The sequence below is a fragment of the Synchiropus splendidus genome, chromosome 15, assembly GCF_027744825.2.
Source record: "Synchiropus splendidus isolate RoL2022-P1 chromosome 15, RoL_Sspl_1.0, whole genome shotgun sequence".
Lineage (NCBI taxonomy): Eukaryota > Metazoa > Chordata > Actinopteri > Syngnathiformes > Callionymidae > Synchiropus > Synchiropus splendidus.
In genome coordinates, this window is record NC_071348.1 from 9,401,063 (window position 1) to 9,425,219 (window position 24,157).

Here is a 24,157-nt window from a genome sequence, read left to right on the forward strand (position 1 = left end):
AAAAATGTGTTATATTAATGATAGAACGACAATAACACAATAAAAAGTTCTTCATCAAAAGCATCCTTTTTAATAGACTTTGAAGCACTGACATTGAGAGCTTTCATCAGATCCATTGTTTTAACAAGACAAAACAGAATATCTTTCACTAGTATACTGTTCTGTGGTGGCTGATATCTGACAGTACAATGTTGGGACATAATGTGAGCTTGGCTCGCGAGTAAATTGTGAGCCGTTGACACAACAACAGCAGCGATGGGCTGATGAGGTTTCATGAAACAGTGTCATCAATTTCACAGTGCAGAAGGTGGCGCTCTCGGTTTTAAAATAAGCGATCATTGAAAGTTATTCAAAGGCAAATAGAGCGCCATCTAGTGGACTCTGAAAACAGTGACACAGTTTCATGAAACCTCATCACAAAATAACACGTTTTTAAGAAATTACCGCCACCAGTCAGGTGGTGATTATAGTAGTCAAACTAAAAGCGCTGCCAGAACCAAGACCTTCTTTGGAGAATTACTTGCGTACCTTTTGACAGTTTATATTTGAGGACACTCCTGGACTTGATGGAAAAGACCCATGTTGTGTTGCGCCAGGGGCGATAATCGCACACTCACTTTTTCCACGGCAACGCTGTTTAGGATTCTCAGAGCAGCTCCCTCCGAGAACAACAACGGCACAAAACAGGAGAAAGAAAGAGGTTATAAATAAGTAATAAAGGAAAGAGGGTTATTTCTTCGCCCCTGTGGAAACACAAATTCACCTATCAAATACTGCCTGACATTGTCACAGCACCGGCGCCAGAGGCAGCACTACACATCCCTCAATCTCAGTCGGACTAACTGCCAACCGATTTACATGGAAGGCAGTTGTGTAAATCCAATCTCCCTTTCCTTTTTTCTCCTCGGCCCTTCTTTTGCACCATTTCAGCAATGACGAGGAAGATCGAACAAATATGGGACGGGCGTCACATTGTTATCACCATATCGGCCGTTCCATCAGTGGGATTTATAGCTCAGGATTAAGTTATGGCAGCAGAATGAATCAATAATAATCTCGTGATTTCATCTGGTGACTTTGTTTTGTATCACTCGTGGCTCTTTCCCAAAGCAGCAGACTGTCTGTCTGACTATAGGCCACTATTTCGTCCAAGTTACAAAGGTTATTTTTTTATTACCATGCATTATTAATATTTAGCAACGAATTGCTTTATTATGTGAACAAATCAACTCCAACCAATCTTCACCTCCTGCTTCAGCAGCAGGTACAAGCTCATAAGTGATGGGTACATGAAACAGCGTCCACATTGTCAGATTTGCACATTAGGACACAGTTTCATTACATCATCACTATTATAAACACAATTATATGTCATGACTGTTCGTGAAGCGCTGGTGATGCTTCATGAAACAGAGCCCACTAAATGACACTGTCTGCTATAAAATCATTAGCTTCACTGAAGCTCACGTCACGCCACCTCCTGAGCACTGAAATTAATGACACTGTTTCATGAAGCCTCACCAGCCCAGCACTAGTGCATTGTCCTTGTCAGTGCTGTTTGTTGCACCCAAGGTTTAACTGGGCGTTTCCAGCGCCCTCATTTTCAAATATGTATATATTTTTAATTCAATTTGACTGAAACATTTTTAAAGTGAGAGCGCCACCTACTGAGCACTGTTTCAGGAAGCCTCATTCTTAGTGTTCAGTGAGCAAAAATCACAATTTATTCCTCTCCATCAGCAGAAGAAGTCTGCGTGCGACCCGAATTTGTTGGACTTTCCTTCCACAATGAGATAAAAAAAAACCAGCAAGTCAATGGCAGATGACTCACAGGTTCAATTAAATGGAAAGGGTTTGACTTAAGTTGACATATTAGTCGAGCTGACCGTATCGAGCAGACTGCAGTAAAAGTGTCAAACAACTCCCTTCAAGCTTTTGAAATGAATTACACTTTAATTCGGCCGATGCTATTGAGAGCCTAAATCCAGCAGGGCAGTCGTAATGCAGGCTAGCGAACGTGTGAGTCCCGTTTAGAAATGGCAATGTGTGGTTAGTTCTCTACATTCATTTAATGACTGTTGTGACATGCGATATTAGAGCGCAAAACCTCTGTCACCCCTGCCGGCTTTAGGGGGGGCTTAGTGGCATCGAGCATCTGGAGTGCGGTGAGGGACCTTTGAGCAAGGCTTAAGAGCGGAGGCCGCCTATGCTTCACAGTCAGGACGGCGAGGCCGCGCTGCAGGGCGACACCTGCATAATCTCTTCTGATTCTCCCACCTCCCACGGTTACTTTAGCTGGAATCACTCATGTTGAGATCTCAGCACATCACACAAATGGGACAGATCTTGGACAGAAGTTTTTAAATCGGATCCTAAAACCATTTGAATGTAACTGGTGAGCCTAACTGAAAATCAATATCTACTCTATGAAGGGTCATGAAGGAAAGGGAGATGATGTTTCCCAGGCTTGAGAGGCTGCGTCAGACAGATACTTCACCACCGTTCTCTCATTCAGCCATACTCCAAAGCACACGCATTCCGCACTTTTAGTGACCTTGGACTCGAGCAAACTTAAGTGCGGTACACAGAAGGATTTTGAAAATGTCAGATTCCGGAGACAATACACACTTCAGACCACAGGACAGTGTTAGCGGATGCTCTATAAAGGGGTGAGATAATGGGGAGTTTGTCACAAACCCCCCCTCCTATGGTTCACAATGGTTTGGTCTGTTTTCTGCTCCCGCCTCTTCTCCCTCTTCTCTTCCAGGATTGGGGGTTGCTTCGTCCCGCCACAGACACACACACCTGAACCTGATCCCGCAATCTCCCCGTGCAACTTTTAAACGCCAGTCAGACGACAATCGGCGTCAATTCGTCACATGTGTTCTGTCTGGTAAGACCATCTGTGTTCGTCTCAACGTCCTGAATTAGTCATCTCTGCACCATGGACATTTTTGCCATGTGCTCTGCTGTTGTGAGTTTTACTGACTGATCTTCTTTGTTTTTCCACTGTGTCTTTCCCCCTGATTCGTCTTCCCTCCAATCCTGTGGACTTGTTTTGCTTTGCTGGACTTGCTACGCGCTCACGGATGCTTGTTAATCCATTCGACTGTTTCTTTGGAAAGAGTTTCTTTGGACTCTGTCGCCATCGTGTGATGTTTTGGAATTGCCTTTGTTTCTCCTACCTCCTTTGTTAGTTTGTAGTTGTTTCTGTTTCTATTTCTGACTCCTTCTATACTGAGAATTAGTTTTAGAAGTGAGCTCAATAAAACCGCTGAACTCGATCTCCAGTCCCTGTCTGCTGCATGTGGGTCTCCTGACTATGTTCCTTACAGAGTTTGTGGCAAAATCTGGACAAACGAAACACAAGAACGTGAGGTGATTCGCAACAGACCAAGAGATAAGGTCAACAATTTATGAATTGACAACAAGACAGACAGGAGAAGCAAGGGAAAAGATGAACCACACGCAAGAATTAAAACGACAACATGGAAAACATGGAGTGGAAGTACAGACAGAACTTGCACACCGAAGACTAAAGTCGGCGCTCAAAGAACAAACCAGTGCACAGCACAACAAGTGATCTATTGGTGATGCTCTTCAGATTGTTTGGATTTTAAGAAGAGTTCCATTAAATCACGCAGGTCACGTGACCAGTTCTCGTGTATGTAGCAAATGTGGAATGTGTCCGCATGATGACAGCATATCCAGCATGGGAAACCTGCATTTTTTTGAAAATTGAAATAAACCTTCAAATGATAAATCCAACCATATATAGCAAAAAATGTGAGTCAAGCTTTTCACCGTTATAGAATGAGCTAGGGCTACTTCTTGGTCTGATAAGTCAGCCAATCACGAAGCATGCAGACCAGGAAATAGAAGAGACGTGTTTGCTAAATGACCCGCTTCGCAAATCTTGCCTTTTGCTGATATGTTTACTCAAGACTGCTTTTAATAAAGAAGTTCCAAGCTAGCATCGGCGTTGTCCAGCCGCTTGACTCATGACAAAAGTTCGGCTCCTGGACTGGGACTCAAGGCCATTGGCTGATGACATGCAAGAGCTGCTCAACCTCGTCTTCACTTGACTCTTGTGCGTGTTTTAGGAGCTCTGTGACGCCATTCCCACCTGCTGTACGGTTGAGCTCATATTGAATCACATCGATTCAATAAATGTGGGGCAGCATTAGCTAAAAAAAGTGGGCAGAAATTCATGTATCATCTCATTCCATGTATTTTGGGATGAGCCTTGTTGCATGTTTTGCTGCACCATGCCACTACAGCGTGAGCACAACGGTGTTGGGAACCAGCAGGAAGTGAAATGACCTGTCCAAGGTCCATTACTATTGGGTTGTTTGCTGGTCACTAGAGCAGATAAGTGGCAGCAGGCCGTGCATAGAAAACAAGCCACACACAGCCGAGAACCCCACCCTGCCTGATAACCTCTGCACACTTGTCAGCGCAAATGCATCACACACACTTTGGGCAATTACCAAAGTTAAAATGATGTCACTGCTGAGATGAAAGTGTCGCGTCCTACTGAGCTGGAGCTCCACTGCCAGGAAAGCGTCCTGCTGAGTCCAAGAAACGTCTCCGACTGTGCCAGAGAAGATGATCTATTCCTGCGCTAACTACTGCAACTTCTGAATATGGTGGGGGGAGTTTTGTTAGATTAATATTTGTCTTTGAATAAAACGCAGCGGCGCAGCTAGATGTCAGTGGGAAAACAGATTACAGCGATGGATTGTTTGACCAGATGAAGCATTAAGGGACATAGTTCACAGATTTATTGGGATTTTCTTGGCATCAAGTTTCTTCTGTCATTATTTATGTTTGTAGTCATGATGCAGTATTGCAGCGTTCTAATTTTCAGAGACCACTAGATGGCACTCTTGATACTTGGTCAAATCCAAACCTTTTACAGCGCCATCTGCTGGCCTCTTGAAATCAGGACACTGTTTCATGAAACCTCATCTGCCCTTCGAGCTCTGGCAAAGGAAGACTGATAGACCAAGAAAACTTTGTAAATCAGGACACAGGTGCTGCCTCGGACAGAATGTTGGACGTGTCAGAGAAACCTTTGGCTCCCCTCAGATGTGTTTAGTGTTTCATGAAGTTTGACTTCCCGCTCTGGGCTTCCTGCTACACCTCTCCTATTGAGCCAGTTTTCAAAGTGCGTTGGAAGAAGTGGTGTAACAGAATTATTAAAAGAGAATCACCCTCCTTCTTGGATGAATTGGTTTTTCTCTCATCTTCATCAAAGAAGAAAAACATCTGAGGTTTAAGCTCAACAGCGAAAAAAAAAGAAGAGGATTCAAGGTACATTAAAGGCCGCTGGTGCCTGTTAAAGTCTCTGGAGTGTGGATCTTTTGCTGCTGTCATGTCCTCACTGACTGCGCTTTCAGAAGGTGACATGAAACTCAGCGTGTAAATGCAGTGTAAAGATTCAACCGTCACTATAATCAGCTTTATTCAATCGCCAATGAATATTTTGAAACATTATGATGCCAGTGTGGATCCTTGACCTGTGTGAAAATATTATTCAAAGGTGTCAAAGGTGATATATGAAAAGCCACTATATGAAAACGTCAAACTCAAATATTCATAGATTTTAATATGAAATGAGTTGGAGGATGTGCAGAGAATTGAAGCAGCTGAATAGATGAATACATGCCATTGTTTTTAAATCTGAGTTATTAAAGCAAGAATTAAAATCATAAAAAAACATTGCCATATTATAAGAATAAACACCATAAAAGCGGTAATAATAAGAATATTTTTTCTGTATAGTAGGTGACATATAATGTCGCGGTACTATATATAAAAAAGTGGCATGTGCAGTTAAATGTGGAGCGGCTACTTCCTGAGCCAAGAGTAATTCCGGCGCTCCCCCACCGTTTCTATCGCCCCCGTCAGGTCCCCCGTGGAACCCACAGACCAGTGAGCCGGCTGCGCTGATGGCAGATGTGGAACCGGTGGCCCCGCTGGGATCACCAGGGTGGCTTTTTTAATTATCATTTAATGCTATTATAATTACATTTTCATGTCAATGTGTTCCAGTCATCGTCCCCGCGGCTTCTCAAGTGAAAGACGGTCCAGAGAAATGGGACAGCAGTGGCAACTGACAAAGACTTCCTTTCCTACTGAGGTCCACCCCCGGAAACTGTGGGGCTTGTTTACATCATGGGACCAAAACGCACATTTAAAACTGGTTAAACTTTCACTTAAATCACTTTAAATCTATTGAGAAAACATCAAGATTTTTTGGGGACTGAAAGGGGCAACTAATCCAAATAAAAATAAGCTAAAATAAAAACAGTTAATACTGAATTTTAGAACAAAGAACTACCACGGACATAGAGATGGGAGCATCGACTTAAGCTTTGAGTCAAACACACCTTGAAAACATGCTGAAAAACACCAATTTCTGTGAGTGAAATAGATAACTTCTATTGCCTGTGGTAGATTGAAGTCATTGAAAACACAATTTTTCACCTTTGAAAGACACAAACTAAACCCTTTAACGTATTATAAATCACCCAAATAAAAAAAAGGGAACTACATTCTCATTAAAAAAAAAAATACTACTAGCGCTGCGTTTCATCACACGTTATTCAGTTATTACATTCTTTATCATGATCAATTTAATTATGAAAATTAATTTACCTCTTGAATTTAATTAAAAAGTTCAGATCATATTAAGCACAGCGAACTGTGTTACTGATCTCTAACAATAACGACATTCAAGGAACAATGTGTTGCTTATTAAATGACAAGTATTAATTTTAAAGACGGTATTTTTCATGCTTTGTCTTAGCAGCCGACCCCCGCGGCTGGGAGAAGGAAGGAGGAAGGGCAGCGCGGACAGATTCCAAAGATTTAAATATCATTTTCTTCATTAATTCTAGATGAAACTTGAAGGTTATTAAAAAAAGTTGGTGAAATGATGATCCTTTTTTTTTTTTTTAAGTCACTTCTATGACTTCAGTTTGAGAGAAAGACAAACTATCGCACTGTTGTGTTTGGATACTGTGACAATGGTGGTTTTTCTGGTGAGTATAGAAGTCTGGGTTCAGGTGGATCCCCTGCGATCCGTCTCACCCCTCACTTCAGTCTGCAGTCCATTTCAGAAGAACATTGTCGGGCTCCTCGTCTGCTCAAAGGTGTGTGAGAACGTTTCTCCTCCATCAATCACTCTGTTTGTATTTGGTGACTGGGCTCGATGGGTTAGTTTACAAGCGAGCAGTCATGTGAAACTCATCCCTGTTCGGAGACCACCTTTGTCCCTGATCCATTTGTCACCTTGTGTGGAGGGATGATTGTTTATGTTGACAATATTTCTCCGTAGGATTCTCATTTGGGAGCCAAATCTGGTGGCGCCACTGAGAGAGAGCAGGAGGCTGTTTCCAACCATCATCCACCCACCTACAGCCTTGTCCTGAATCCACGATCATGGTGATGATGATGATGATGACCATGGTGATGAAGGTGACGATGATGATGGTGATAATGTGATGATGAAGGTGACATTATGTAGAATGAGGCGGCCAGATCGCACCAGCAGTCACGGCTAAAACAAACACCATCGACTGTGCTCTTGAGAACGGCAAGAAGAATGAGAGAGAGTTATGACTGGACGTGACGTTGAAAAATGGATGCTCTTCTCTGGAGGTGTAGCAGAAAACAAAAGCTAGGAGGCATCATTGGAGTGGAGCTCTCAGCCCTCAAGTGGCTCAGAAGATGAGCTGGTTATCAGAGCGTGTCTCCACAATTGAGTTGGATCTTCCAGCTGTGGGGATGAAGGATGGATGTCCCCATATGAACCTGCTGCTGCTGAGCCTGTTGTGCTCATAAACATTCAGACCGCCACATTTACTTCTTTGCAAAACGGACACAGCGGATTGTTTTGCATTGGTAATTCTTAATTCTTCAGCAGGCAAAAAGGATTATTTATGTAACACGAGCCAAAATAAATACTTCGCTGAAAGGGACACAGGGAGCATGCGAAATTTTTATTTTTTTAAATAAATATACCAGAGCTTAACTTGAATATGTAGCTTGACGTTTCTTGTATTTATTTATCAAATGTAATTCTGCATGCAGTTTCAATAAATATTCAACATAATGAATTAAAATGTAAAGCTCCAGAACAAACAAACAAAACAAAAAAAAACCCATCCAAACATTTTATCTGACTTCAGGGTTCATTTCAATCTTATAGGATTGTTTTTCTTTTTTATCAGAAGTTTGAATTAGCATCTTCTTTATACACTTGGTTTAATGCTCTAGTGAACCACACCGCCCCCTAATGTCCAAATAACCGCATTTAAATTCAACTATGAACTAAAGAATCTTCAAAATGGCTGGGAACCAGCTGAACCAGTCTCTGAGTCTGTTCTACTCTATTGTGCGACACTTCCTTGTATGATAAACCCCAGATCCATACTACTGAATTTTTAGTTTTTAGTTTTTATGGTCTTCAGGCCAAACTTTTGGTATGAAGACTCTTAAAAGTTCTTTTACGGCGACAATCCCTGCTCATCATCTGTGCCTACCCTCCATTTCAGAAAAGTCAGACTCCATTAATTCCTTTATGGGGACATGTAAATCGGCCTTCCACGCGGTCACTGCGAGTCATTTTAAGAGTGGAGCTCCAGCCTGCCATGAACCTGCAGGTTTGCAGATTGGCTTGCTGCCTACAAAACCCACTGAGTTGTGTCGCTATATGCTTATAGCAACTCACTCATTAGCTTACCATCTGGCGGTTTTCGCTGTAAGTCGCAGGGCAATAATTTATACTTTTATTATATCAATTATGTTTGAGACATGCGGTGTTTAATAGGTAATACGTTGGAAATTGTACCCATCCGTTTACGTTGGTATTGCTGTTCAGCAATATATCCAGCAGGGGGAGCAGCACAGAGTCAAGAGTTTATAACAAACTTCAAGAAAAACATGGCGACTGTGAAATAAGTATAGATACGCCTTATAGATATGTCTTCTTCGTGTCTCATAAGAGCTGCGTATCGGGCGGCAACAGCAACACTGCTCCCCTTGGTTTCCGGTGGTACTGCTCTGTTTGGCCCGTAAGCTTTGTGGAAACATGCAGAAATATGGACGAAAGGAACGGACAATAAGCTCCATCCGGATCCGTACGTAACGTTGAGCGTACATGGGCCTTATTGACGAATGAAAGTTCGGCAAAAACTCTGAGTGAATCTGAGTGAATGTATTCCAACCACAGATAACATCGCCCATGTTTTCATGATGCAAAATGGTACAATCCAATTCAGGTGTGCGTCGCACACAGCAGGCATTTGATCCGATCTGAGCTACTCTGCACAGTACCACAAGGCTGAGCGTGAAAAGTCGACACTTCCACTTTGATTCATTTGCACACAAACCATCTGTTACCTGGCAACACATTCTGTTCAATAACTATGAATTTCCGCAAGCCAATAAATCACTAGTATAGACTCGCACCCAGCAACGTAGTCTAGTCTTGAAAAATACAATCTCTCCTATAGTGAGTGAATCTGTAAGAAGACGCGCCCCCATGACATGCACCGTTCAACTTTAATAACCAAAAGCCTGTAGAGATCAGCATAGGATGAAAGGCAAACACACATCCAAGCCTGACCACTCATGAATTCTTATTACTGTTCGCGTCAGCTTGAAAGAAGTCCGAAAGCAGCGCTAGCTTTCCTGAAAGAAGCTGAAATAAACCAGCCGAGAGGCGGAATCGTGAGTGCAGCGGAGGAACACCAGTTAATCTGATGGAGACTTTTGACTGACTCATGCTTGGAGAGAAGCTCAATCTGGGGTTTATTTGCTCACACAGATGGACCTGGCGCCGCTCCAGGAGCGCCGGATTTTCCATCGGACCTGAATCTGGGCTGGTCAGTCCCATCTGTTTATCACATACTGAGTCGGTCTGATGCAATGACTGACAGAGGGATTTTTGTGAAGGTCGTGGTTGGACTTCAGTTAGACGGCAGTTTTATATTCAGGTTTGTGGGTCTGGCTTTTTCTGCTTCAGAATTAATAATAATAATTCTGCTATGCTTGTTTTCATTTGTAGACTTATTTATTTTCTGCTTATTTTGAAAAGTTCAGGTGCCACTTTTCATGTAATACATTCATATTAACTTTTTTTTGATGATACGATCATGTTTCTTGAAACAGTGTCCTCATTTTCAGTATTCATTTTTGAACAACAATTTCAATGAAAACTGTTCTTCAAGGTTTTGGCTAAATTGGTTTCGAACCAACATCGTGTTGACTAGTGAAGGGCAGGTGAAGTTTGTTTTCTGTGGAGTTGGTTTGTCTGTTTGTGATCAAAATAACTTGGAAAGTTATGGACAGATTTGTACGAAATTTTCAGGAAACATTTGAAATAGGACCAAGGACCAAATGACCCAATTTTGGGAGTGATCCGAATTACTGTCCGGATCCAGGATTAAAAAAAAAAAATCATCTTTATTCGTGGAGACTTCATTTCAATGAAACCTCACATCATCATTAAACTGAGAACGCCACCTACAGAACTCTCAAAATAAGAACACTGTTTCACGAAAACACACCAGTTCATCACTAAGCTAACTTGTTTCACAGTACATATTAAATAACTTAATAATATATATTTTTTCCATTTTAAATGTCATAACTTTATTGGAAAAAAAACCCCAAAAGGTTCAGGGAATATAGCGTGGGATAATTCAGGAATTTTCAGCCTTATTTGCTGCAGCCACACATGAAAAACTGAAGCTTCATCAGTCAGCAGCGTGAAAAGGACAACTCTGTGTCCACATGAAAAGTGCTGCTGCAGGCTGTCAGCGATTTATGCATGTAAAGTGCAGACATGAGTCCGCATATCGAGTCACGGTGTCTTTTCCAACGTCAACAGCTGCGGGGCTCCTGAAGCCAAGAGTATATATATGCACTGGGTCTGCTGGGAGCTGCAAAGCCAACAGAGATCCCCACTGCTGCTGAGCTGCGCAGCGGCTAATCCCCTGACTTCCATCTTCTGACTGCGATATCAGGCAAATGAAATGAACACACACCCCGGGTCGATGAGCTTCTCCTCTGGAAGCAGCAGACGTCAACACAAGACCTCTTTGCTCTCCTCCCACACTCTCGCAGGAAGGAAATGGCAGCCCGGATGTCCCATGGGCCAGCGCTCGGATGATGGATTGGAAGTGAAGGGACTTCATGACAGGCTGAAGGATCAGGATACATTTCACAACCAAAGAAAAGTGTCAAAGAGCTTTATAGCCCAGATATGTTCCCTGCTGTTCCTTTAATAATAGAGGACGCCTTGCAGCCTGCAGCTTTCAAGATATTCCATGATGAAAGAATGCTCAAATATTAACATGAAATTGACTGACAACAAGCAGGAAATCTATTATTTCCACTGCCGTTTTTGTCCCATTCTGCCTTAATCCGAGCTTTACTTCATATACAGAAGGGTTACGCAACAGTGGTCAATCAAAGTGGAGGTGGATGTGAGTGCAATGACGTGTAAAAGTTGCAGCATCCAGTACATTGTGATGCCGACACGGAGGGAGCGGCGAGGTTATGAATCATTCGCCTCTCAGTCGAGTTGCTGCTGTCACAAATGCTGTACTTGGAAAGAAACTGCAGGGTCATCATGTCCATCAGGTAAGGAAAGAAGTAGAGGCAAACAAAAGAGATTACTTGCACATTGCAGTGCAACAGTTTCCAGCGCATAATCCACATCTACATATAAATCACTTGCTTTTGTTGTAAAGATCGTGTTAGGTGTGAGCAGTGATGGGTGGATGACGTATCATGAAACAGTGCCTTAATTTTCAGAGGCCACTTGGGTTAGAAATGAAACGAAACAGTCCAAATATTTTACGGCAGACAGTGCCATCTACTGGATCCTGAAAATCACGACACTGTTTCATGAAACCTCACTTTCCTATCAATGGGCGTGAGCATACTTTTTAATTATTTTATAACTTCATTTTTCTTTTTCTTGAATTGCACTGTTCATATTTGTACATTTATTCGCTCCTATATTTGGAGTATGTGTAAACAAAACTTTGCTTTTCAGCTTTTATGATTTTCAAAACCAAAAAAACAAACAACAAAAGGAATAAAGCCGTCTTTGTTTTTCTTTATTGTTCTTCCAAGCCAAATCCTCCTAAAAGGTAAGACCATTGAGATGTGTGTGAAGTCTGGTTAACGTGAAAGACCATCTGAGCTCTTCAGCTCTGCACTTTAGGAGAGTAAGAATTTCTGCATTATTGCTCAACCAAAGCCAAAAGAAATCCCATCAAAAACGGCCGCGAGGCTTCAGCTAATGGAATTGCTAGATATTATCAAAGGGATTATTTGAACGGTTTGATTTAAAAATAGAGGCGTATTTGCATGTCAATGAGCGCTGTGAGTTGATGTGCAATTAACAACAAGCGCACAAAAGTGAATAATAATCCAGGTAAACACCTCTTTAATCGAGACGTGCTACAATTCATGGCTTCTTTAATCCATATCCCTCTCAGAGGGGGGCTTGCAAAGCAGCACCAAGAGTTGGCCTTGAAGAAAAGTAAGAGGAAATGAAGGAGGAAAGCGAATCCCACCCCTCCCTCCGTCCCGCTGATGAATTAGTTCCAAGTTCTCCATGAACGTAATGCACTGATAAGCGCGGGCACAAACAGAAGCCAATTACCAGCGTCTCCTTGTGAACCCGCCGCTCCGCCGGCACTGATGAGAACATTTAAGGATGGGTCTCGCGAGCCGATTGAGCAGGTGTTGTCGAGCCATTTTTCAAGCCCCGGGGCTTGTCTTTTCATTACCCAGCCAAGTTCACCTCCTCATCAAGCTGTTTTTGTCCGTGATGGAAGATGAGACCTTGCATGAAAAAGCCATTTACAACCACAGGTGTGACTAGAAATCCTTGAGACCTTGCCGGCACAAATGAACGTCGGAGCACAATGAGTCACAACAAGCATGAAACAACCGTTCACTTTTGTGAGCACCGGGGAGTGGCTGCCTTTTCTCCCACCTCAATAGTCCAGAGGGCAGCCGCATCAACAGATCAGCTTGGAAATTGTGGACATGTCAGTCACGGTGAAAACATGTTTTGATACATGCAGCGCACCAAAGGTCTGCTCATAAAAGCAAGCAAGGTGTGGGATCATCTGGAGAAACCGATTGGGATGACTTTTATTAACCATTTTTTTTTACATTGAGACAGCACATATGTCAGTCCTCACTCTCGTGGTGCAATATATTGTGGACTTTTGCGTCCAATATTGAAGCCAAAGGCAGCCTTCACTGGTGCATGTTGATGCATGGGCGTTTCAATTGCTTGTATCGAGGTGTGGATCATGAAGCGGCATGCGTAAGGGTACGGGAATCACTGAATCAAATTGGATGTCAGTTGCTATTCATAACCCCTTACCTGCATCTCCTCCTTAGCAATGGGCTTTAAAAAAACGTTGACATGTTCTAACACCATCTCATGGCTGAGTTGCAGAAGGTCAAGTTGGTGTGGTTTTTTTTAGCAAGTGGAGCTGGATGTGTGAGACACAAATCAAGGGAAACCTTCTTGAATCCACATGGAGCGCCACCAGGTCCAGCTTCATGTCAGGACCTGGACCCAACCTCACCTATTAACCAGTTCATTTTTAGTTCAGTTTTATTTCCCATTCTCTTAGGCAATATGATGAAAACACATTATCTTACTGGATAGTGATGTAGTGCACATGCCTGGCCTGTATGTGGCGTTGCAGCGCTCTCAACACTGAAGTGGCATCGATTATTGTCAAAACCCAACTTTTAAATCCCTGATATTCCTGTCAGCCCAAACAAAACGCAGCATTTAATATTGACTAAACGTGAATCCTCCATGCAACGGCCTTGCAAGGAAGTCGAACACTTTCCTTTTAAAGCCTTTCAAAATGGTTCCGAAACTGTGTTTGAGCTTTGAGCCTCATCGATGAGCAACTCCCTAAAGTTAGTTTGGTCTGTTGCCGCAGTCACGTCGATAAATGGATTCGGCCACAGCGGACCTACCATACACCCCTACAAAAAAAAAAAAAAAGAGCCCCAACATCTTGGCTCCTCCACTGGCTGGAAGAAATCAAATAGATTATGTTTGAATGGTCAAACTGCAGGGTCATGAGCGCTTTACTCGCCAGTGCCTTTTGACTCCGGAATGTTGCTTTAATAGAAGCTGCTGCCGTCCCTCCAATCGACACAGCGGGCTAGTCCGCCTCCAGAGCTCACCTGATGTGACATTTTGAAATGTCACATCCATACTCTTGTGACTAGCATTGATGAACATTATCTCTCCTTGTAAACATAACACTCAAGTACAACCACACACACTGTAATGCGCCTTGGGTCCCGTGATCTGAAAGACTTGCGTCGAGCAGCGACCTCCTACAACACGAGTTCAGTCTCCAGGGAAATGACATGACTTGGTCATTTCCATCAGATGTCAATGGACCTTTGCATTCGCCATTGCATAGACACGTCAAACATAACTGAGTGTCAAGAAAACGTCACCTGAGCCAGTAGGATTTTGGTGTATCACTACATGTCTGCCTGGGCTCATGTCTAGCTTTCACTCGCTGGTGGAGACACCCGTGTTCATGGTGAAAACATGCCACAATGAGAGGATAACACCATATTTGTCTGCAATTGTCTGTGCAGTTGCTTTAGTAAGATAACACTGACTGTTACTGACTGTTGTTTACTTACTCTCTATTGTACCAGCAAATACTGAGGGATTTACAAACAAACTGATCCGGTGGTTTCCTCAGAGACAATTTGTGCTACTCATTGACTCAGCTTCAATTTTTTTTAACAAATTCTGTTTCGGTGTGTAGTATCCTAAGGCCCTGTTTGTGTCCAAACTAGCTCACTTTATTAAAAAGTCAAAGTTCATTCTGGCATTCAACCAAGTCACTATATGTGATGTATGAGGTATATCCTGAAATACATTGAAACACTGAAAAGCAGGAGACAGGAGTAACTGCTATGTCTTGTAATACTGCAGCACTCAGGTTTGACAGTGTGTAAAAAAAAAAGAACAACAACTCCAGCAGCTCTGTCAGTCATTTATTCTCTGGTGCTCATTGCTTTCATCATGTTCCGGGGGATGGATCGCCAACAACACACACAGCTGTAGGTGCAATAGAACAATAAACATCTGGAGTTGTTTCTCGAGGTGTATAGTTGTCTGTCTCATACCCTTTGTCGCATTTCCACTATGGATGGCTCGATACACCTTTTTCGCATTCAATACCGATACTGCAGCCTTGAGGATCGGTCCGGATCGGATCAGACACTGTCAGTCAAAAGCATTGGCTTCATTAGAACGTAACAGAGCTACATGGGAAATACTGTAAGTAATAAGTAATAAAACAAAACAAAAATACTACATCTTCAAATCAATAAGACATTACGCCGTGTCATGCATATTTGGGTTAATGGATGAGATGGGATGAGTTCTAGAGAAGAAAAAAATCGGATACCTGACCATTGATAGGATAACCATCCCTAGTTCCCACCGCCAAATGGTGCCCAAATCATTTCAGGCACGGCTCGCCTCATTAGGGATCGCAGAGGGGCGCGAAAAGACAACAGCAGCCAGTGACACGGCCACAGACGCCACTGGGAGTCAACAAGCAAAATCTGAGATGAGTGGCGACGGCAGCCGTTGTTGTAAGTGAGCGCTCAACTCAACACTGGACACGAGACTGGGCTTGTTCGTGCGACTTGACAAAAGATTATCTGTGAATAAATACAGAGACTTTCATTGTCATGTGGCTCAAAATGGAACCCAAAATACATGGCAAACCATTTGACAATAGATGAATGTTAATGTCTTCCGACATGCCAAGTGCTTTGGGCCATGACAACATCCCAAAGATGTGAATGACCTATGACACAGAATAGCTTACAGCACGCACATATTAAGAAGTGACGTCTTCCTTACTTTTGATTGAGGCTTGTTTTTCCCTCACAGAGAAATGGAATGTGCTCCAAGTATTTCCAAAGAGTTTGGAAACTACTTTGCTTGAAAAACTTCATGTACTTCAGCTTGGCAGTAGTTTGTAGCCACATTTGTGCCCCAGGAAGAATGTAGCTCCTAAAACTGCTGCCAAAAATAAGAAACTTTAGTTCTACTTAGCAAGCCAGCCAACAAAAAACTCACACATATATACATATACACACAGTGTAGATGCATCTATACCAAGCAAAACGCTGGTGGGCTTGTGATTGTTGAACACTGTGGTCTGGTGTACAATGTTGGGCCCAAACTTGAATTGTATAGGCGCTCTGAGATGTACCTTTTGTCCTCCTGAGGCCACCATAGTCAGAGGACTGCAGCTGGAGGCGTGCTGAGGAGCGCATTTTGTTGTGTAATACTGTGAGCGCGTACTGAGTGGAAACTTCATTCAGTACACACTCATCTTGATAGTGTCTTTCTATATCAATCTACAACCAAAAATGAAGCATGAAAGTAGTAGCAGCATAAAATATGTAGCTCAATAACATGTAGTTTAAGTCAGTCCAATTATGCCCAAATGTCACTGAAAAAATACAGGTATCATTTTAAGAGCAAACTGATCATGACCTCTTTTTCACTGGGATTTACTGTACCGAACTGATTCCCCTGAACCTTTCAAACTGGATATGGCTCATTTATCAGGCCAAGACAACACATCTAATCCCTTCCCTTTCAAAGGTCACCTTCTGCTCTTCCTCATTCTTAAAGGCCAAATGGATTCAGTAAACATACGTAGCATCATGTATGCAGTGAACTTTGAGTCTGCTTGTTCGTGTCGGACCCATATGACATTTCTCGAGGTCGGGAACACACTTTTGTCTCCGACGACAAAATCCCGCCCCCAAAGAAATAGATTTTAATTTAAACAGCTATTTAATAAAACCGCTATACACAATTTCAAATAACCGTGCAACATCACCAGAAGCAAGTTTTGCTTTTGCAACCAAACAATCTCATTATGCCGTTACGGCTTTGACACACACATAAATCACTAAGCTGTTTAATTCTTACTACAAAACACCAATACCTGCGGTAAAATGCAACTTCGCTCTTTCTTCTTCAAGAGCTTATTATTTCGCTTTTTCCTAGCGTGAACTTTGGGATTCCGACTCAGCTTTGTCTTTCTCTGCTGCAGCGTCGTGAGCGCGCCTAAGTATCCAAATAAAATAATGGAAAAAAAATGAAAGTCTCACTCTATTAAATGATTAATTTCGATCATGTTTTTCATAAAAACAATTGGTGAGATGCTGGACTGACGAAGATATCAATTGTCAATTTTAAATACCTTCAGAGACACAAAACCTCTATAAAAAAAACCATATGTATCATATTTGATAAACAAACTTAAGCTTGAAATGACCAACATGTTGAGAATATTGAGGCATTTAATCTGGCAAATGACTCAGATGTGAGATGCTATTTATGTCACATGGATGGAAAACAACAATCATTTATGATTTTTTTTATGTGTCATTTTTTGTGCCACTATTCTCCACTAAATTGTGTATAATTGTAGCATATGCTAAAAGATTTAATGTGATCTAAGGCTGCCTTCTCATTGGCTATCCCTGTTTCCACCTGCGCTATACCAGAAACTAACCTTGTGGAAAGTACACAAACACAATGGAGAGCTGGGTCGGCCAAAGTTCACAGATGCTAAAATGCTAACTATTCTGATAAGGTAGGTGAGAATCACATGCTTCAATTTATAATCAAGTTATTCATCTCTCATTTCTTCAAGAAAACCGACAAAAACAAACAAAGGTGGTGAAGTTTTTGGCCCGAACAAAATGTATATTTGTCTATAAAAGTCTATAAAAACAAACATTCATCGATTTTTCTTTTTTTGAAAGTTACCAAATCAAATTCCAAGCACCGGAAAACATCCACCAAATGGCAAGATTCAAAACTCCGCCATCATCGCTGGTCAAAATTGAATTGAATTTTAGTCATTTTGATCTGGCGATGAATGTTGCCAGCTCACAGGCCGTGCAAGATGACTCGGCAAGTCCGGACCTGGCCCCGGGCCATGCGTTTGACAATTTTGTATTACAAAATGGCTTCATTTCAAGAGACAGAATACGCTTCCTGAAGGACTGCAGAAGTTCTCACAAGCAGTTATATATATATATATATATATATATATATATATATATATATATATATATATATATATATATATATTATCATAGTACTGTTGCTTTGTTGCTTTGACACATGGAATGTGTAGTTATAACACCACAATACCTTCCAACTGCTGACCTAATGTTGACAGAAATTATGTGTAGAGCAGGTGCAACATTGAAAGTGCAATCGATTCTACTTCATGTGACCTTTTCTGGGAGTGTTAGCAACAAAACGGAGTACAGCAAGCCATCAAGAGTGTGTTGAAGATGAACCATGTGGACGTAATGAATATGGCAGCAGTCTCCCTGGAGTCCAAGAGAGAGAACCCCTTTGTCATGGGATACTTTTGACCCACACAAGAAACATTTAGCGGCAAATCGACAGGAAAAATGCACTTGTTAGCTACACTCTCTCTTTGCTACACACAAAAGGTAAAGCGGTTAAAAAAAGAACCTTAAAATAATGGACCTTTAGTAAAAGTGACGTTTACAGACACAGTTATGCCTTTCAGACATCCATTTGCTCTCAATTAACTTGCGCAAATTGGTGCTATAGAGTTCTAAAAGCCTCCCCCACAGAATAACAGTGCTTGAAGCAAACCAACGTGCACGATGAGTAGCAGCGTCCGACACACGCGGGCTGCAGTGGCAGCACAGCGCTCTTATCTCCTTTGCTCATTCCTTATTAATGTTTCAGTTAATGACACAGCACTTTAATCCAATTTGTGACCAAAAAAAAAAAAATCCTTCATGTCTGTTTCGGTGGTGGTCGCAGCTCGAGTCGAGGATCAACCGCGACGAGAATAAGATCAGCCGACTTGGGCCGACGGTTGTCTGTCACCGCACCCTCCCCCTCCTCAGATAAGTGGTCGATTTTATTACGTTTTTATCTCCACTTTTCTTTGTCCTGAGGACGGATCCCTTTGAAATTTGGACGACATTTGTAATGCTCCGCGGAGTGACAGCCAATGTGAACCGTAGAGCAGATTAGTTTTCACTGCTCCTCCAACATGAACTGGTGTCTCTTAGCCTGAAGGCGGCGAGACTTGAATAGCTGTGTGTGAGATCTCTGAATATTAATCCGCTGCTTGTGATGCACTGCTTAAATTTAATATAAATTCATGTTCTTAATCTCGTCTACCACATTTATGATGACATCCTCCGTCTATCCAACGAAATAAAAAACACATTAAACACTTCCCAAATAGGATTCTTTAACCGGTAGATTCAGTCTTGCTCTTCTATCTAGCAGAATGGTTAGCACATGCTAAATGTTGTCTTGGAGAATACCTTGAAGCTTTACCCCATGGCTCAGCTCTTTTCAAGGAGACTAAATGGAAACGGCAATCGTTCTGGAGAAGACCCTCACTGCTATTTTACTTACTCAGTTTTGCATGAAAAAGAAAATGGTTACCAGGCTTTTAGCTAGCAGGGCAACCTGGAACGACAATATGAAAAAAAAATTAATGCATAGCTAGCAGGAGCTGAGACGGAGCTGAGTCAGATGAAAACACTTCCATGTCTCCGACCAGGGTCACCAAGTCATTGCACTTGTGTATAAATGATAGGATTTTCATATAGCGAGTCCAAGCTATTCCGTGCTTCGAAAGATAATTCTGATCTATGATTGTTGCAAGTCAAACCATTCGACTCTCTCATCTTCAGTTATACAATCCTGAAGTAGAGCTCAACTTATTGTTAGCCAAACAGCATAATGCCTAAGTTATTTTTTTTTATCACCTTGGCAATTGCTAATGCTATTATGCTAACATTAAATACTCAGTTGACATGTTGGCCAACAAAGACCTTGTGATAGAACTACATTTCTCCCCAGGAGATTTGTCTGAGCATCGGGGCTGCCTGCGTTCACTTCAGGTGCACTTTGAAAAAGTAGGACAAATAAGCGCCCGGACTGAGGCAGCAGCGGGTGACGGTCTACCACACTACCCCACATGGTTGCTCCTTATTTGCAGCTGCGCGGGACGCCTCCTAAAGCCACAAAATTGTAACCTCAAAATGCAGAAAATGGTCTACCAGGGAGTTTTGATGGTCCCTCCCTCGGACCCTTTGACAGTGCCCCAGTAAATGTGCACCCCCCTATGAAAAAAAAAAAAAAACATAACTAAATCCTAGCACTTTTTGAGCTCAACCAAAATGCAATACGTATATGGAGGTGATGTCGTTTTTGAAGACCTTCAAATTGCCACTGAATTATCATATAAGACTATGTGTTTAAAGGGGCTCTTACAGGTCCCATAAAATGATTCGGGGGCCCAGATTCGGCCTCAGGCTTTTGTTCAAAACATGTCTAACTGAAGTTTGTCACAATAGAAATCAAACTCATGACACCAGTAAACAGCATCCTCAGTCATTCTCTATGCAAAACTATGACAGAGCACAAAAGAATCAGTCATTTTGATCCAAACCTCATCTTTGAATCGCTCAAGTAATGCAGCAAAACTATTCCTCACAAAGCAGCTGCTGACGTGTGGAGCCAGAATCAAATGCTGTCCACTGATTACTCCTTTATCTCCTGACAGGACCTGCTCCCCTCACTGCTGTTTTCTCTGGCCATTTTTCGACAACATAATATACCACGCTACACGCTCATGTTCTCCAATCTCTGTTTTTTCCTGCCTTTGACTTGGTAAATAAATCTTTACAGAGGTGTCGGGATTCTTCCCGAGGGCCTTCAAATCCATGAAATTTGTTCCACGGCTGCTGCTTTTCTTTCTTTAAGTTCCAAACCAACAAGTGCAGAGACAGATAACAGCTGGAGGTGGTGGGAGAAGATGAGATTCCATGCATTTCGAAGAGCATACAGCCTTGTGGAGAGGTGTGCAGAGTCATGGACGCAGGTTGGGATGCAGTCTTCCTGTCTAGGGAAGGTGAAATCATGGACATTCCTTGTATTCCATACACTTCTCAGAAAATACCTTCACCTTCACCTTCTTCTGCCGCTTATCCGGGGTCGGGTCGCGGAGGCAGCATTCGGAGCAAGGAAGCCCAAACTTCCAGATCCGCACAAACCTCCTCCAGCTCTTCCCGGGGGATCCCAGGCCAGAACGGAGACATCTCTCTCCAGCGAGTCCTGGGTCTTCCCTGGGGTCTCCTCCTGGTAGGACATGCCCGGAACACCTCCCCAGGGAGGCGTCCAGGGGGCATCCGGATCAGATGAGTACTTTCCCAGCTGACAGCAAGTAGCGAGTGCTTGTTGTTTTGTTACGGAGCTCCTCACAATGGATGGAAACTGACGGACATTTGGAAGGGCGGAGTCTGAGAGGAAAAGGCGGGAAATGTTTGTGCATGAGAGGAGTTGCTCAGTGGCTCACTGATATGTTCCACAGAGTCGAGCTGTAGAGCGTCAGGAGTAGCATGCCATGTTTGTTTACGTTCGCCGCGTAAAGTGTTCAATCTCGGTGTCAATATTAGTGGGCAAATGTGATGGTGTGGCGTCGCACATGACTTCATCTGAACACAGAATGCCGACTGAAAACTGCTTGGTGGCCTCAGTTTGACACCTGTGATCAGGCGATCTTATTATGTAAAACAGGGAGAGACAAAAATTAGAAGGGGAATATGTTAATATGATCAGATAATAGCTGCGAAATAGGTGAGGAATCAGTCTTCAAATGTGTCTTTAATATTTCATCTCCATGTGTTCTGACAAAGTGGCTGCTCAGAAACATCCGTGGGTGTTGTTCCGGCACTCGCCCAGCTAATAAGATACACTGAATCTGCTGCTTCCTTCTTTGATTTTTCTCTGGCTTCGGTTCAATTCCCACATTTTTACAGCTGACAGCTGATGAAATCATAAATGTGAGCAAAATACATTACTGTCATCAAACGAAGACCCAAAGCGTCCATGGAACGAGAGATAAGTAAAAGCAATACGCCTGCAGAATGTGGAGTCTCATAATAGACTTCAGAATGCAAAGAAATGGTGGTGTGTGATGGGAAAAGTTGGTACAGAACGGGAATAACAAGATCAGTTTCTTTTTTCTTTTTTATTATTTTTGTGATCTATTGCTGGAACCTCACAGACTGATATGAAAATATATCAGAAACAGCCCGAAGCTCTGCAAAGTCCCATCATCCAAGAAGAGAGCATAACAACACTAGTATGCAACATCTGGCTCTTTTTTACGGTCGGCTGCTTTATTTCCTGTTTGCTCTGAGCTTCTGTCTTTTTCACTCGCATCGCCATTGTGAAGCAACACCTTAAAAAGCACCTGTTTCGTGAAGCAGGTCATTTAGTTATGGCCTGAACACATGAGTGAATTAAATTATAGAGTGTGTATTTTAAAGTCTACACATCACTTGCATCCGGAACTGGAAAAACACTCAGAGAGTACAAACCTCTGTTCAGCATGGACTAGGCTGAGCAGTTGTTCCCAAGTGATCAGACTTTGGGACCCACATCGCCCCTCAATAACCAGCAGTGACCCAAATTGGGGAAAAAAATGAACTTAAATTTGGATTGTATTTTAATATTTTTTAAGAAAAAAAACAAAACAAATATATGACTAAATAAAAAAAAATACACACACATATTCATGTATATATATTATTCATGAAAAATATATATAAAAAGCAAAAGCTAAGATATTGATGAAACAGAAATAAAGCTGAAATAATTATTACAATAAAAAGAACTTTTTTTATTTAAAAACATCACTCAAAATTTGAATCAGAAAAAAATGTTGCGTCAGTTAAAAAAAAAAAATGTCTGTAGCAAGATGGGAGTTGAAACATGATGGTCATAAGGAAAAAAACACATTTATTACACATTCTATTTAACGGAATGCATTAAAATGCATTAATAAACACAACAGCACGGAAGATTACGACTCTTGAGTAACAATGGAGCGTTCCGTTAGAGCCATCAACTGCTTTTATGACTTGTTTTTCCAACCCAAGTCATAAAAATTAATTGAAGCGACTCGTCAAAACCATGTTTAAGGGCCCCGAGGCTCGCATTCAAACTTGGTCGCAACAGGTTTAACCTGTAAACAATGCTTGCAGTGCTTTAGCACATATTGTCATGACGATGGTGAAGGTTTGTTCACAGCCAGGTCAAAAGCTGAACACTAACTAAACCCAAGCGTGTACGGAAACAGCACATAGCGACTTGGTATCTTGTCGAGTTCTGGAGTTGGATGTCAGAGAAACACAACATAAATCATGGGTAAAAACTGAAGCTAATAACTGATGGATCTTGTTTTGCTGAACGCATATTGAGTCAAATATTTATGAGGGATTATTTTTGGAAGGGAGTATATCAAATCCATATCTCACGAGGCCGTCAGACACAAACAGACGAGAAAATGATTTCTCGCGTGTTTACTGCGAGTCGAGTGCGAGCAAACAAATGGACTTTGTTTGATCTGGAGCTTATTAATTCCTTCCACACGTGCTTCCACTGTAGAGAAGAGCGGCGCCGGGCCAGAGCTTTGTTTTACTTAAGTATCTTAACGTTAGTGATGAAGAAACAAAGCATCCTTGTGAAAAAAATAAAATATGGCATGCCCTTAATTCCAGCCTTGTTTTCCTCTCATGAATCAGCAGACAATATTCGCACATTAGAAATGAAGCATCTTTGTCAACTGTCTTCACAAGAAAGGTAAAATGAAGCAGATTCAGGGCTCTTCCTGAGCTACAGAATAAACAAATATATATAGTAAAAAATAAAATAAAGCGGCATGAAGCACTTTATTTGCTTTTAAATACAAATGATAAAAAAAAATAAAATAAAATAACCGAGGGGTAAGAACAAAAAATATTTTTTGAATGTAAATATAATTTTGGACTGTATATTTATGGTAATATTTCATGCATGTTTAAAGATTGTCACAATAAATCTGTTTGCGAGTACAAATGCAAGCACAAGAAAACATATATCAGTTAAAAACAAAGCAAAATATTCTCTGAAAAAGAAATAAAATACATAAATAAGAACAATGTTTGTGAAAAACATTTTTCACCC